This window comes from Balaenoptera physalus (genome assembly GCF_965194825.1).
Source record: "Balaenoptera physalus genome assembly, contig: HAP1_SCAFFOLD_634, whole genome shotgun sequence".
NCBI classification, from domain to species: domain Eukaryota; kingdom Metazoa; phylum Chordata; class Mammalia; order Artiodactyla; family Balaenopteridae; genus Balaenoptera; species Balaenoptera physalus.
The window spans coordinates 57,373-73,190 of NW_028126115.1; the positions used below are offsets into that span (position 1 = coordinate 57,373).

Here is a 15,818-nt window from a genome sequence, read left to right on the forward strand (position 1 = left end):
GTCAAGTTACTAAGACAAATGCCAGGTATTTAGTAACAGTTAAAATTTTGAAAGACTTCAGAGAAAAACCGCACATCTAAATCACTCTGAAAATTCTCCCAGGAAAATCTGGCTCTTTAACTTGATGATTCGCCCCCTTGGACATGAATGCATTATTACTGTTTAACATATCAATTTTCAGACTGGGAAATATTTCTATTTGATTCATTTCCTACTCATAATTATGTTTGACTATTTTTTTTGGAGCATTTCAATTTTCTTTTCCTGTTGGCACTGTGCAAAGTAACTCTGGCATTTAGAACAAAAAGCTGTGTGTTCATTTTATTACCCTAGATTGAATTTGTAAACATATATTTATACCTGGGTCATGTTTCATCTCCTTGAAGCCATGTTCGTGTTAGAGGCTCTTTCTATCTCATAGAAACTTTTTGTAAGGTTTCTATTGGCTGCTTCTTTCACCATTGTTCCATAGGAAGTAATGAACTCGAGGGAGCTGGCTGACAATTCTAATCCACTCATTAAGTCCCTTACCTCAGCAGACAATGTAACTGATTATTGGAGATCACATTTTGAATGCTTCTTAACAACTTGGCAACTTTCAAATTCAGAAGCCAAGAGAGAAAGTTAACTGAAAAGTTAACTAATATCAAAAGGAATATAAAGAAAACAATAACTGACCTTAATTCATTTTAGGAAACACTGAACCCCAGAAGACTTACTGAAAGGGATTCATTATTAATAAAGCTACCATCTATAAATCATCTACTGTGTGGCAGGTACTTTACTAACACCCTCTCATTTAATCCTAAAATAACTCTGCCAGGTAGCTCTTATCCTCCAATCACAAATGAGGAAACTGAGGCACAGAGAAGTTAATAACCTGCTCAAGAGTACACAGATAAACAAGAGGTGACACAGTTTCCTCACCTTTTTCATGATTGTAATCAAATAACACCTTGGTGAGGCCTTCGCTACCACACCCCACAGCACACCCTTTCCTTTCCCCTTATTTATTTTTATCCATAGAACTTAGCATCTAAATTACTATAATTCACTCATTTATTCCATTCATTGTCTGTCTCCCTCCTCTACAAGATCAATCTATGGGGCAGTGCCTGACACATAGAGTCGAGATAAGTATTCCTTGAAGATGTGGACAGGGATCCAGGAACCAGGAGGGACTCGAGCAGCAGTAGAAGTTAGTGTGTATATTTAACTACGATCTCCTTATTTGACATACTGGATTTTAAAGAGGCAGGGAAGTGGTAGTTATTACTCTGAACCTTAGCACATACACAGAAGGAATTATTTTCCTTATTCTATCCCCTAAGCACTTATAAAAGGAATGAGATCCAGCAACTGAAATCAAGAGCCCAGCAAAGACAGTGTGCCTTTCTTGATGCACCACCCCCCCCCCAGCCCCATCCCCTGGGCAAGGCTTTGTGGAAAGCACACTAAAGGGATGTCCTGCACTTGGATCTAGTAGTGTGATGAACTGAACCAAACTTGACATTGACAACAGCCCATGAAAGAGCCTTTGCCAGGAAATTTACCAGAAGTAACATTTTTTTTCAGGAGTAAATCAAAAGAGCAAAATAAAATAATAGACTTTTACAGTCTACAAAACAGAAGATTTAGACTTGGTCAGAGGTCTTCTCTCTATCTCTTTGGTGAGAGAGCCAAAAAAAAAAAAAAAAGAAAAGAAAAAGCAAAATTAATCACAAGTGTAGGGGTCATTCTTGGAACAGAAAATGCACTCATTTTTCTGAGGTAGAAAAGAAAGATTGGGGACATTTTGAGGTGGGAAAGAAGGAAGTTGACAGTCCAAGTCAGTAGGACTCAATCACCTTTGAAAGTGGCTGAGAATTTCACTGGCTGAAAGGGTAAGAGCAGGGAGGGTGTGACGATTCCCGGCGCCTCTGTTTCCTCCCGTGTACCATGCAATTGAGAACCTTGCCAGGCCTCACTCAGCATTTTTATGAGGCTCAAAGAGCACACTCCCTGAAGACATGTTCTCTAACAGGTTAATTTGTATTTCACATGAGGACAAGGAACAGTCTATTCTTTAGAAGCAGCAAAGGAAATACAGAATTTCCCCAAAGGATAATTCATGATTCACCAATGGTAGAGTCCTAATTCAGAGGCAGGCAGGTCCCAGTATCCCTGGGTCGCTTAGGAGTGTTGAAAAGAGAATCTAGGGCCTGACCCCGCACCTTCATCATCTTCATCATCCCGTATCTAGGACTCCTGTGGGAGGACAGGAAGCCAAGGAGGGGTTTGTCAGAAACTGCTGAGACACTGTCTGTCCCTTGTGGGGCTAACTGATCCCGCTAAAGATGGGGTAGAGGCTGTACTACTCTGCACTAGCGGCTGGGTTGACAGCATGGAGGTCTTGCCCTTCACTCACCCAGCACTTTTCTCTCCTGTATCACAAAGGCAGAATGGAGCTTGACAAACAAGAAGAAAGGCTGGTAGTTTCAAACTACAGATAAAATAGCTAGTATCTATTTTTTAGACTGAAGTTATATTTGAGAAAACACTGATTCTTCTTTTGTTTTCACAAACAACCTGCTTCATCCTGCCAAGGTTGAAACCTGTGCTTAAGTAATGGAAGAAAAACTAAAAAGGAAATAGATGCTTTGTGGCCATTTCCTGAGCAGGGGGAGGAGTAGTCTAGTTAGAAACTGTTTTAGAGAGAGCTATCATAGGTTAAAATAGGCTCCAAGGTGTACTTTTACTTTCTTCCTCTTGATGTTTTTACAGAAAACTATTGAGGGCATTTGGAGGATTAACTACACACATTGCAGTGTAACTGTGGAGGTCCAACGTGTTAGTCCATTTTCTAAACTCTCCAAACTCAGATAAAAATACACCTCAGCATTTACCACAGGATACCTCTTACTCTTGGGATTCTTGTACTTGTCTTTTCCTTTAGACTTAAAGTTTCTTGAGGGCAAGCCTTATATAGACTAAGTACTTGATGAATCAAATGAAATTTTCTTATCTGTACATGTATTTATTTTATTGTAATAATAAAGAGGATATTGTAGAAAATTCATAATAAACAGACATGTTTATACCCCGATTATGTGAGTATAAATTGATGTACATTCATCAAATGTAATTCGGCAATATGTTTCAAAACGTATAATGTATCTCCTTTTTGACCCAGTGAATCTGTTACCTGTAATTCATTCTAGAGACATGCTTGTACATATAGGTAAAGACATATGAATAAACATGAAAATAGAAACATTGTTAAACTACAGATAACTTAAATGTCTTAAATAGAATAGCAGACTTAAATAGAAGCCTGCTAAAAAATAGCCATCTATTTTCTTTTAAAATACTCTTTTAAAACTCAATTCAAATTTTTCCCAGACTTGCCCCTTCAGTATTAGTTTTGTGGGTTAATTAAATTTGACAATAAATAATGTCTTCTCCTATTTGATAATTGACTCTCCTCTTTCCAAACAGGATGCCTTTCTGCCCTATTCTTTTTTTTTTAATCAAATGAAATTGATAAAGGATGCATTAGGTTGAACAGAAGTGAAGGAAAACCAGAAAGTAGTGTCAAGAGTGATTAGTTAAAGACAAAGGGAAACAGGCGTGAAATCGACCCATGTGAGGGGATCCTACATGAAAAAACAGGAAGAAAAGTCACACAAAACAGACACAATTCCTGCTCTTGTTGGGCATCCAATAGAGGATGAGATAGGCATTAAAGAACTCCTTACAATAATGATTACAGTAAATCCCCTGCATACGAACCTTCAAGTTACGGACTTCCAAAGATGCAAACGTGTGTTCTCATGTCCAATCATGTAAGTCAGTTCACGTGTCTGGCATACATTGTCACGTGTGTGCATCCTCTACAACTGGTTGTGCTTTTGTGTATTTTACTGTAAGTACTGTATAGAGTACAGTAGTACAGTATCTTTATTTCAAGCCCAGGATGTCTGGAAGCAAGCATAAAAGCAGTGGTGATGTAGCTGGTACAAATTAAGATACTCAGGATGTTGACTTTCCTTTCTGTAAACATTTCTATATGAAAACTGCAAGATGTTCTTATTTACATATTTTATCCATTTTAAAAGATTTTGAAAAAAATACAATTTTGAAAATTAGACTTCATAAATTATTAAATGCGTTGATCGAAGGAAGAAAATGCTATTGACTTTTTGAGATGTAGTTAATAACCAGTTTTAACAAAACCCCATCAGATTGAGCTTTACTTATTTGGAATTTATAATTCTCTGAGACAAAGACCAGGATAAAATTTTTACGTAACTTCATGGGGATACACTGTTATTTGGTGTATGCTTTTCAATGTAGTAATAGTCATAATAGCAGAGCTTAGGGTATAATATAAACCAGGACCGGCTCTAACTGTTGTGTGTATATTAACTAATTGAATCTTCAAAAAAATCCTATGAAGTGGATACTATTGCTACCCCATTTTACATATGAACAAACTAAAACAAAGAAAGATTGTCACTTACTTAAGGCCATACAACTAGCAATAAAAGAACTGGGGTATTTTAACCCAGACAGGGTAGCTCCAGTATTTGTAACTTTTATCCACTGCACATTGATTGCCTTTATTCTCATAGTTTAGTAGGAATTACACCTACTGGAAATATTTTATACCCTGATATTGGTCTAATTCAGAATACCACTTTCCAGTTAGTCCCAATATTTTACTAGTCAATATTCATTAGTTTGTATTTTAAGAACACGTTTCTTTGGTCTACATTCTGGAAAACCTCAATATTCAGCTCATCTCAATTCCAATTTTTATCAAAAATCTTCCGGAGACAAACATAAAACAACATAAGTATGTGTCCAGTGCCAATACATGTTTTAAGACTGAAGCAATCTGTTTTCTCTAAAAACCACCTGGAAAGATACATACTGTCTCTTACCACGAGAAAAGCAGCCTGTTGCTTGCTTGACACGACTCAAATTAATATTAAACAAGTTAAGAAGCTGAGAGTTGAAATAAATGAGGCAAAAGATTAGCAACAGACAATTTTTATCTGCAAGTTCTGAGTTGAACGTTTTACTTACACGGTATATTTTAGATAGAGCATAGACAGATATAACTTGATATTACTAGCTTTCTCAGAAATGTCCACATCCCATTTGCCAAAGAAAAACCATACTTTATTCTCTTCCTCCTTTGAACCAAGAATTTTGATCTCTCTTTCACTGGATCCTAGGGGAACATTTATCAAGGTGTATTCTGTGGGATATTGATAAGTGTTAAGAATAGAAAAGTATTTTGTAGACAAATTTTGAAGGAACTGGGTTACACGAAGTTAACCAGGCTTCTGTACTGCAGGATCTTCAGAGCCTTTGTATATTAATATCCATCATTAATCTCTAAGAGCAGAATCAAACATGAAGAAAGCTTCAGAAATTTTTGACCACAACCTTTTTTCTCTGTAGCATGTCAATGTGGGAAAATTACTTCACAAACAGTTTTGGGGCATCAATGTTGTGACATGGTAAGTCATTAAAACTGAAAGAGGGTTTAAAAACACCCCAAATGCTGACTTATAGATTTGCTGTTAGAAATTCATTTTAGAGAGGAGATGTGAGAAGGAGGTTTCTTGGAAATGCATTTTCCTCGGTTCTACACCTGGAAATCTGGGATAAATTCAGGATCCTATATTTGGCTTGGAGGAGGCATCTTTCCTTTTGTCTGTGAAGCAAAGCTAGATTTTAGAACGATTGCATAATGGAAATACCGTTGTTTCATAGCCTAGGGCATATTTACAGCACCTCCCCCCAATTTTATATATACTGTGATAGACACAATAATGCCCCCCAATGATGGCTACGTTTTAATCCCCCAAACCTTTGAATATGTTAATTTACATAGCAAAAGAGATTTTGTAGATTTGATTAAATTAAGGATTTTGAGATGAGAAGATGATCCTGTATTATCTGGGCCCGCTGTAATCACAAGGTGATTATAAGTAGAAGCAGGAGAGTCAGTCAGAGAGAGAGAGGTTTAAAGATGCCACACTGCTCTTTGATGTTGGAGGAGGGGCCATGAACCAGGGATTGTAGGCAGCCTCTAGAACCTGGAAAAAAAGCAAGGAAACAGATTTCCTCCTAGAGTTTCCAGAAGAACACATCTTGCTGGCACCTTTATTTTAGCCCAGTAAGACACATTTTGGACTTCTGACATCCAGAACTATACGATAATAAATGTTTATTGTTTTAAGCCACTAAGTTTGTGGTAATGTATTACGGCCCCCATATTAAATGTATATACTGGTATAATTGAATTTAACACCTTTTAGTCGTGGGAAACCAAATTATTGAGATAACATAAATTCTGCCAATTTACAATCCATGGGTCTAGCTCTCTGCTGCCCTTAACACTAAGAACACAAAGGGGAGAGATTAGCTAGCTATGTTAGTGACACAGAAGCTAGAATCTTTGCTACTTGGCAAGGTTCCCAAAGCTTTGAAGGCAGGTCTGCCTGACTCCAAATTTCAGGCTCTTTTATCCACATCGACTACCTCTCTGAGCGTACTGCATAACTATCACCATGCTTACTTTTCCACCTTATATTAGAATTACAGAATAGGGGGAAAAAGTGAAAATGTGGAAATGGTTCAATTTGGGAAAGTATTATCATCACTAAGAATAATGTAATACTGTAGTGCAGCTGGAGGGAAGGGAGAAAAACACTATTCCTAGGAGAAAGACATGAACGGCTATTAGAACCAGCATTATGTCTGGTGGACGGGCAGAAAGACTCGTGAAGATCACACACACGCAACTGACTTATACAATGCCTAAAACTAAGGTTTAATCAGACTTCAGAGTTTACTTCCTTCACCCACCCCACTGCAATGCTAATAAGCAGTAAGTAAAAATAACGTTGAAATACAGCTGGTGGAGCTGTTGGTTAACACGTGGAGGTGCTGGGAGGGTGGTGCAGCTGGAGAAGGCATGGGAGTTCCATGCCCTTTCCCACATACCTGGCCCTACGCATGTCTTCCATCTGCTTGCCCCTGAGTTATATCCTTTTAGAATCAACTGGTGATCTATGGTTGCGGTTGCCAGCAGCATGTTCCAGACCCAACGTTACTCACCCTCAAGGTTTTTATTGGCACCTCAGTGGGAAGATTCTTGTGGACCAGCTTCAGCCTGCTAGTATCCCAGCACGTGGCATCCTGCATGCCAGCACCAGCCCATGGCACCCCTGAGAACTTCACTGGAACCCCATCCAACGGCTTCTTGTGAACAAGTTCTCGTCTGTGACACCAAAGCAAACTCCTCCACCATCCAGTAGGCTGCAGCCACACACTCTCCAATGATGTTTAAATTTCAGCCTTGGGGTAGGAGGCTCTTCCAAGTCTGTTCCTTCCTTTGGTATTCTCCCAAGCTCTAGAGGTGGTAGCTGCCCCCTACATGTGCTATTCCTATTTAGAGGCTAGCTAGTAATTTTAATATTGCCTTTTCACTGTTCAAATTACTGTTACGGTTTCTGTCTCTGGATTGGACCCTCACTGATACAATCTACTGTTTCATAGTGAAGCATCTCCTGTAACATGGCATTACCCATTGGACAGGATTTACCAACTGTACAAACCAAACACTATTAAAACTTAATTACAGTTACTTCTAGAAACATTCTTTTAATAATACTTTAAGTAAAGAGCTGGAAGAAGTTTTAATTTCTTGAATGAAAGAAGGTAGTTTGATCTCAAGTCCAATATACCATGATGATGTAGATGCAAAAAATGATGGTGAACTGACATAATTACTACCAACTTCTAAGTCAAGCCTTGCTATTAAGGACTCTCTCACCTTCAAGGAATGCACTAAATCTCTTTGCCAAATACATTCTCCATTTCATGCCTGACAGTATAAAATCACTGTATCCAGAACAGAGTCTTGTGAAAACCTAAAGGGAAAGTATACTAAAGTGAGGAGCAACCGGGGGCTCTGAGGTTGGGGTGGGTGGAGGGAGAGGGCAGGTGCAGGGGTCACGACTGCTAATCTTTCTCCCTGTTTGGAAGAAGCGCCTGAGCAGGATCCAGGACACACAAGACCAGGCAGCCAGGAACAAGTAGTCGCTGCTGCCCATGCTGGATGGGTGGTGATGGCGGCAGTGGCAGGACATCAGTGGGAGCCAGGGCCTGCCCCTGTGGGTGCTTAGACCTCTCCTTGGGCACAGGAGTCCAAGATGGTCTTTCTCCTCTGTGGGCTGGGGAGGGAGGTCAGACCCAGACCTTTCTGGAAACCACTGATTTTACAGTGTAAAGGCAAATAGGTAGTGGGAGTTAGGGAGAAAGGGTATACCGAAGAAAGTAGAGAATTTAAGTCAATAATAGTAAAATCAGTGGCTTCAAATTGTATGGAAGTGAGGATAGTATTAGAGTTTGGGACCAAAGGGAATCTGGGCTTAGAATTTTACTTATGACTCTCAACTTTTAAACCAATCGGTAGTCCATTCATTGACTCTGACCCACGTGACCTTTTCAAACCAGAAAGAGGCATCTGCAGACCAATAATGAGTAAGGATATTGAATCAGGAATCAAAAAACCTCCCAGTAAAGAAGAACTCAGGACCAAATGGCCTCACCGATGAATTCTACGAAACATTTAAAGAATTACCACCAATTTTTCTCAAAGTCTTCCAAAAAATAGAAGAAATATAGCTAACCACATTGACTCAGAGACAAATAAAATACCTTAACAGGCCCACAGCTATTAAAGAAACTGAAGCAGTATTTAGAAATCTTTACAGAAGTTCCAGTTTCTGCTTGGGTATAGACACATCTGGAAAGCACACAGCTCCCATCCTTACAAGAAAGAAAAATAGACAAATCGCTAATTTGTGACTTTTCAACTTTTTTGACTGTATAATACAGGTGAGGTTGCAGGAAACCCAAATAAGCCACAATCTGGAGAGAACCACATGCAGAAACAGATTGAGTATGAATGCTGGCTTACCTGGGACAGAAGCTACTGAACACCGGTAAGAGAAATTCAGCTGTAACAGTTGACAGACAGGTAGATTCAGGCAGGCAAGAACATGTGAAGCTCCTGGGGGCTGGTCATACTCCTGAAGCGTTATTGTCTCTGGATCTTAATGGGTGCTCATAAGGAAGGCTGAGGAGAGTCCAGAAAGAGCTTCCTTTGTGGAGGGAGCCTAGGAGAAAAGAGTAGCTGCTGCAGGAGGGGCCCAGAACCCTCCAGGCCTCTTCCCTCATTCTACATAACAAAAGCCCCAATCTGTTTGTGGAAGAACAAAATCTGCTGGCCTGGGGCACTGTCAAAACCTAATGCATGTATCTTTTAGAATTATGGTTTTCTCCGGATATATGTCTAGGGGTGGGATTGCTGGATCACATGGTAGCTCTATTTTTAGTTTTTTAATGAACCTCCATACTGTTTTCTATATGTATAACTGATTCACTTTGCTGTACATCTGAAACTAATACAACATTGTAAATCAACTATACTCCAATAAAAATTTAAAAAAAAACAAAAACCTAATGCAGTTTGGGGAAGGGAACAAACAAGAAAACACTTATCATAGGGGAGGGACGGGCATAATTGCTGGACCAAAATCCGCTGGAGGAAGGGCACCTGTGACAGCCTGAAAGTCACAACCCAGAGACCCAGGGAACTAAACTGGCCTAAAAGTGAGCCTTAATCTGCACATTAAATAAAGAATGGTCCCTCACCTGCCCCACCACCAGGCTAACAGGCATCAGTTAGAAGTAACAGTGGCATTCTGCTGGGGAACTGAGAGAAAGGAAAGTTCTCTGATGCCAAGCAGACATTAAAACAAAGATCTCTTGGCAAACCAGCCCCTACCCAAAACACAAGGTATTTCTTGAGGAAATTGAAGCCTGTAGTGCAGTGATGGCGACAATATCAACAAACCACAAGCCCAGCCCAATTCCTAATTAGATTAACTCAAATCACCCTTAAAAAGGAAAACAATACCTATTTCCAAACATAAAAACTATTTATCTTAGTCTCTACTGTCACACATCATTTCCAGCTTTCAAAAACCATTTTCTAAGGCATAAGGAAAGATAAGAGGAAAAAAACCTCCTAGGAGACAAAACAATCATCAGAGCCAAACTCAGATATGACACAACACAGACATTGGAACTGACAAAAACATCCAAGAGCTATGGGACATATCTAACAGTGTAACATAGGCATTATTGGGATTCTAGAATGAAATGAAAGAGAAAGACAGACACACACACACACATGCACACACACGCACAGAGAGAGAGGGAGAGACAAAAGAGGCAGAAGACTGGCTGAGAATTTTTAAAAATTAATGACAAGACAGCAAACCACAGACCCAAGAAACTCAGAGAACAATAATCAGGATAAATACCCAAAGGAAAAAAAATTGTCAGATACATGCATGATTTGCAATTTTTTTTCTCTAGCTTGCCTTTTTATTCTTTCAGTGTGTCTGATGCAAAACAAAATTTTTAGTTTTGTCGAAGTCCATGTTAAATTTTTCTTCTATGTCTTCTTGTAAAAGGTTTATGGTTTTCATTTTACATTGAGATTTATGATCAATTTTGAGTTCATATTTGTACATATGAGATATGAATCAAAGTTCTTATTTCTGCATATGGATTCCAAATGTTCCAAAGCCATGTTTAAAAGACTGTCATTTCTCCAATGAATTGCCTTTGAATTTGCTCACACACAACTGGTCATATATCTATGAATCAGTCTTGTGACACCATGCTGTTTCATTAGTCCATGTTTTTATACCTTCACCACAACCACACTAACTTGAATATTGCAGCTTTATATTAAGACAAAATTGTATAGTATTATTTCTCCAAATTTATTCTTCATTTAAAAAAGTCTTAACTATTGTAGTCCCTTTGCCTTTCCACATAAATTTTAGGATCAGTTTGGCAATATCTACAAAAAACCTTGATGAAATTTTTAGTGTAATTATGTTAAACCTGTAGACTGATGTTAAACCTGTAGTATAATTATGTTAAACCTGTAGACTAATTATGTTAAACCTGGAGAACAGATGTCTCTTATGTTGAGTATTGTAGTACGTGAGCATGGTATGTCTCTCCATTTATTTGTTATCTTTAATTTCTTTGTTCAGTGTTTTGTAATTTTCAGCATATAGATCCTATGTATGTTCTCTTGGATTTATAAATGGTATTTTTCTTGCTGGAATATAGGAATACTTTTGATTTTTTGTGTGTTGCCTTTGTATCTTATGATACTACTAAACACACTTTTTAGTTCTAGGGTTTTTGTTTTTTGTAGATTCCTTGAGATTTTCTATGTAGAATTCATGCCATTTACAAATAGAGACAGTTTTATTTCTTCCCGATAAATGTATGTCCATTTTATTTCTCTTCTTGCGTATTACACTGGGAAGAACTGGGAAGAATTGGAATGTTGATTGTGGACACCATTGCCTTGTTCCTGTTATTAAGGGGGAAAGAATGCACATATATATAATGCTTGCAGTAGGTTTTTGTAGATGTTCTTTATGAGCTTGAGAGAGTTCAATTCAATTTATGGTTTACTGATGACTATTAAGATTATTTCTCTCATAATAGAATGGTTCTAGTAGTTTGTGATTTTTTTAAGGAATTGGTCCATTTCATCTGTGTCAAATTTATACGTGTGGAGCTGTTAATAATATTGCCTTATTATCATTTTATTTTATGTGAGATCCATGATGTTACCCTTTCTTTTATTCCTGATATTATCTGTGTCTTCTCCCATTTTAAAATTTTTAGGTCTTGCTAGATGTTTATTGATTTCTTTGATATTTTACAAGAGAAAGCTTTGGGCTTCATTGTTTTCTCTATTTTTTGCTACAGATTTAATGGATTTGTTCTTATCTTTATTATTTCCTTCCTTGTATTGTTTTGGATTTATTTTGCTCTTCTTTTCCTAGTTTCTTAAGATAGAAGCTTAAAGTAATGTTTGGAACCTTTCTACTTTGCAAATATTAGCATTTAATTATATAAATTAAATGCTAAATAAAATAAAGCACTGTTTTACCTGCAATCCACAAACTTGGTATGTTGTATTTTATTGTCATTCAATGCATAATATTTTCTGATTTTACTCAAAACTTCCTCTTTGATACATTTATTTTTAAAATTTCCATGTGTTTGGAGATTTTCCCATTATCTTTTTGTTAGGTTTAAGATAGAACAGAGTATGGTCTATCTTGGCAAATGCCAAATGTGAACTTGAAAAGAAGGTATATTCTGCTGTTGTTGGGTGGAATGTTCTATAAACATCAGACCTAATCAGATCCAGTCAGTTGCTAGTATTTTTTAGTTCTCCTATATATTTCTAGGTTTTTTCTCTACTATTTACATCAGTTACTGAGGGAGGAGTGTTGGAGTCTCCAACTATAACTGTGGATTTGTCTAATTTACCTCTTTCAGATTTTATTTCATAAATTTCCATCACTTTCATAATTTGCATATACATTTAGGATCATTTTCTTTGTTGACTGAAACTTTTATTATTTTGTAGCAACCCTCTATATTCCTAGCAATTTTCTTTGCTCTGAATGCTACTGTCTGAAATTAATATAGGCACTCTAACTTTCTTTTGATTAGTATACCTTTTAATCTACCTATTTTTTTTTTTTTTTTCTGAAGACCGTTTCATAGACTTTAATAGGTTCTCTACTTATTTTTTTTTATTTATGGCTGTGTTGGGTCTTCGTTTCTGTGCGAGGGCTTTCTCTAGTTGCAGCAAGTGGAGGCCACTCTTCATCGCGGTGCGCGGGCCTCTCATTATCGCGGCCTCTCTTGTTGCGGAGCACAGGCTCCAGACGCGCAGGCTCAGTAGTTGTGGCTCACGGGCCTAGTTGCTCCGCGGCATGTGGGATCCTCCCAGACCAGGGCTCGAACCCGTGTCCCCTGCACCGGCAGGCAGATTCTCAACCACTGCGCCACCAGGGAAGCCCCTACCTATGTTATTATATTTGAAGTGGTCTCCTTGTAGACAGCATATAGCTGGGTGATTTTTAAATTCGTTCTGATAATCTCTGTCTTTTCATTGGTATAGTTACATAATTTACATTTCATGTCATTAATGATATATTTGAATTTAGTTCTACCACTATATTATTTGCTTCCAGTTTGCTTTTTTTATTGTGATAAAATATATATAGCATAAATTTGGGATTTTAACTATTTTAAATGTACAATTCAGCAGCATTTGCTACATTTACACTGTTGTACAGCTGTCCTATTTGTTTCTAAAACATTTTTATCAACAAAAATGATAAACTCTGTAATAACCATTAAGGAATAACTGCCACTCCTTCCTCTTTCCATCCCCTGATAACATCTAATCTACTTTCTGTCTCCATGAATTTGCCTATTTTACATATTTCATGTAAGTGGAATCGTATAACATTTGTCCTTTTTTGACTGGCTTATTTCACCTAGTATAAAGTTTTCAAGGTTCGACCATGTAGTAGCATGTATCAGAACTTCACTCCTTTTTATGCCTGAGTGATATTCCCTTGTTTGTTTATACCACATTTTGTTTATCCATTCTTCTGTTGATGGATATTTGCCTTGTTTTTACCTTTTAGGTCTTGTGAAAAATGCTGCAATGAGCATTGGCATACAAGTATCTCTTCGAGTCTCTGTTTTCATTCATTTTCGATATATATGTAGGTGTGAAATTGCTGAGTGACACAGGAATCTATGTTAAGTTTTTTGAGGAACTGTCAAACTGTTTCTGCAGTGTCTGCATCATTTTACACTCCCTCCAGCAATGTACAAGGGTTTCAATTTCTCCACATTCTTGCTAACACTTATTATTTTCAATTTTTTTGTTATAGTCATCCTAATAAGTATGAAGTGGTATGTACTATGATTTTGATTTGCATTTCCATAATTACTAAAGATTTTGAGCATCTTTTCATGTGCTTGTTTTCCATGTGCATATCTTCTTTGTAGAAATACCTATTTCAAGTTCTTTGCCTGTTTTTTTAAATTGTGGTGTTTTTTTGTTGTTGAGTTTTAGTTCTTTATATAATCTGGATATTAAACTTTTATTAGATATATGATTTGCAAATATTTTCTCCCATTCTTTAGATTGTCTTTTCACTTTCTTGATAGTGTCCTTGAATGTAAAAACATTTTTTGATGTTGATGAAGGCAAGTTTATTTTTTCTTTTGTTGCTCATGCTCTTTGTATTGTATCTAAGAATCTATTGCCAAATCCAAACTCATGGATGTTACCCTTATGTTTTCTTCTAAGAGTTTCATGGCTTTAGCATTCATATTTATATTTTGATCCATTTTGAGTTAATTTTGGTATATGGTATGAGATAGTTGTTTAACTTCATTCTTTTGCATGTGGAAATCCAGTTGTTGCAACACCATTTATTGAAAAGATTGCTTTTTCCCCCATCAAATGGACTTGGCACTCTGGTGAAAAATCAGTTAGTCAGATCGTTCTCTTCGTTCTTCATATCCATACCATTTCATGCCTTCTTTTGGGTTATTTGAACATATTTTAATATTCCATTTTAAATGATCTATTGTTTTTGGCTGTATCTCTGTGTGTATATATATATTTTTAATAGACAGACTCAGGATTACCATACACATAATTAACTTTTCAAATAATTAACTTTTTACTTAGAATCAACGTTTTATCATTTCACGTGGAATGTAGAATCTTTGCCACCATGTAGCTACCTTTGCTATTGCCCCTTTATGTTATAATTTTCTTATATATTACACCTATATACATTAAAAAAACCCATTAGACAATGTTAACATTTGTACTGTCAAATACCAAATAGTTTTAAAAAACACATGATGTAGCTTTTCTTGCAAAATAAAGTTGGTTATCTCAAAATGAATCTATTTTTGTGTATCCACGAAATGGAAAATGAATGTATCATTATAATGCAATTACTCTTGTACTTTGTTATTACACCTGTAATGATAAATTCAAACCCAGTAAAGGAAATTTCATAAACTGTATCATTGCATTATATGCAAAGAAAATAAACTCCATAATTGAAATGCAGCATTCTCATTAATATTCATACATTTAAAACTGAATTCTTTTTTTGTTGTTGTTAGTTGCTTATTATAATTGATTTATACAGAAACTAGAAGTTTTCCTTTTGACCACTAGGTAGAGCTGTGATATTAATGTAGTAAACAAGAGCCACTAAATCTATTGAAAACTTGATAGTTGTCTTATATACATGCATTGCTTTGCCTCTAGATGTTTTATTTCCAGACCTGCTTAACTAGGCTCTGAAAAGACATTTAATTTTCTCCTTTGTCATATAAAGCATGAGTTAGAAATTCCCTTACCTCAAAGCATGTCACTCAGTGTTTTGTCCATAGCTCACTGAGGAAATGAGATGAGAATCAATCGGTTCTCCTCTAAGAAGCTCTAAAGTCAAAGAAGTAACTTTGGACCAATTTAAGGAATAATTAATAATTCCTAATTATTTGTGTCAGTGACCAGATTTATTAGACTGGTTGAGATAAAACTGTTTTCATTAAATCATAATCTTTGAGAAAATTCAATTGAAACATTACTAGCGTTGACCATAAGCATATTTAGCAGCTTCCTGAGATAGTAGCAAATGGTCTTCGCCAAAGGCATCAACTTCTTTATGTGTTTATTGATCCCCTGTGTAGGAACTAAGGGAAAAGACCTAAATATTCCCTCTCATAGAAGAATTGACAAGCACTGTTGGGCTAAGGACTTCTAGGTCTGAAAATAGTTCAGAACTAGGGCTGGAGAATCCAAGTAA

General features: G+C 36.8%; 1 long non-coding RNA gene across 1 annotated transcript in view; it reads right to left on the bottom strand.

Moving 5' to 3' along the window:
* Positions 1 to 15,107, bottom strand: part of LOC309653593 — a 31,600-nt gene extending 16,493 nt beyond the window's left edge. The window contains exons 1-2 of the long non-coding RNA XR_014259262.1: positions 12,988 to 15,107; positions 1 to 12,647 (exon numbers count right to left, since the gene is read on the bottom strand). The exon at positions 1 to 12,647 is cut by the window's left edge and continues 16,493 nt beyond it. This is a non-coding gene — a long non-coding RNA (uncharacterized lncRNA). The remainder of the gene's footprint in view (positions 12,648 to 12,987) is intronic.
* Positions 15,108 to 15,818: the final 711 nt, after the last annotated feature.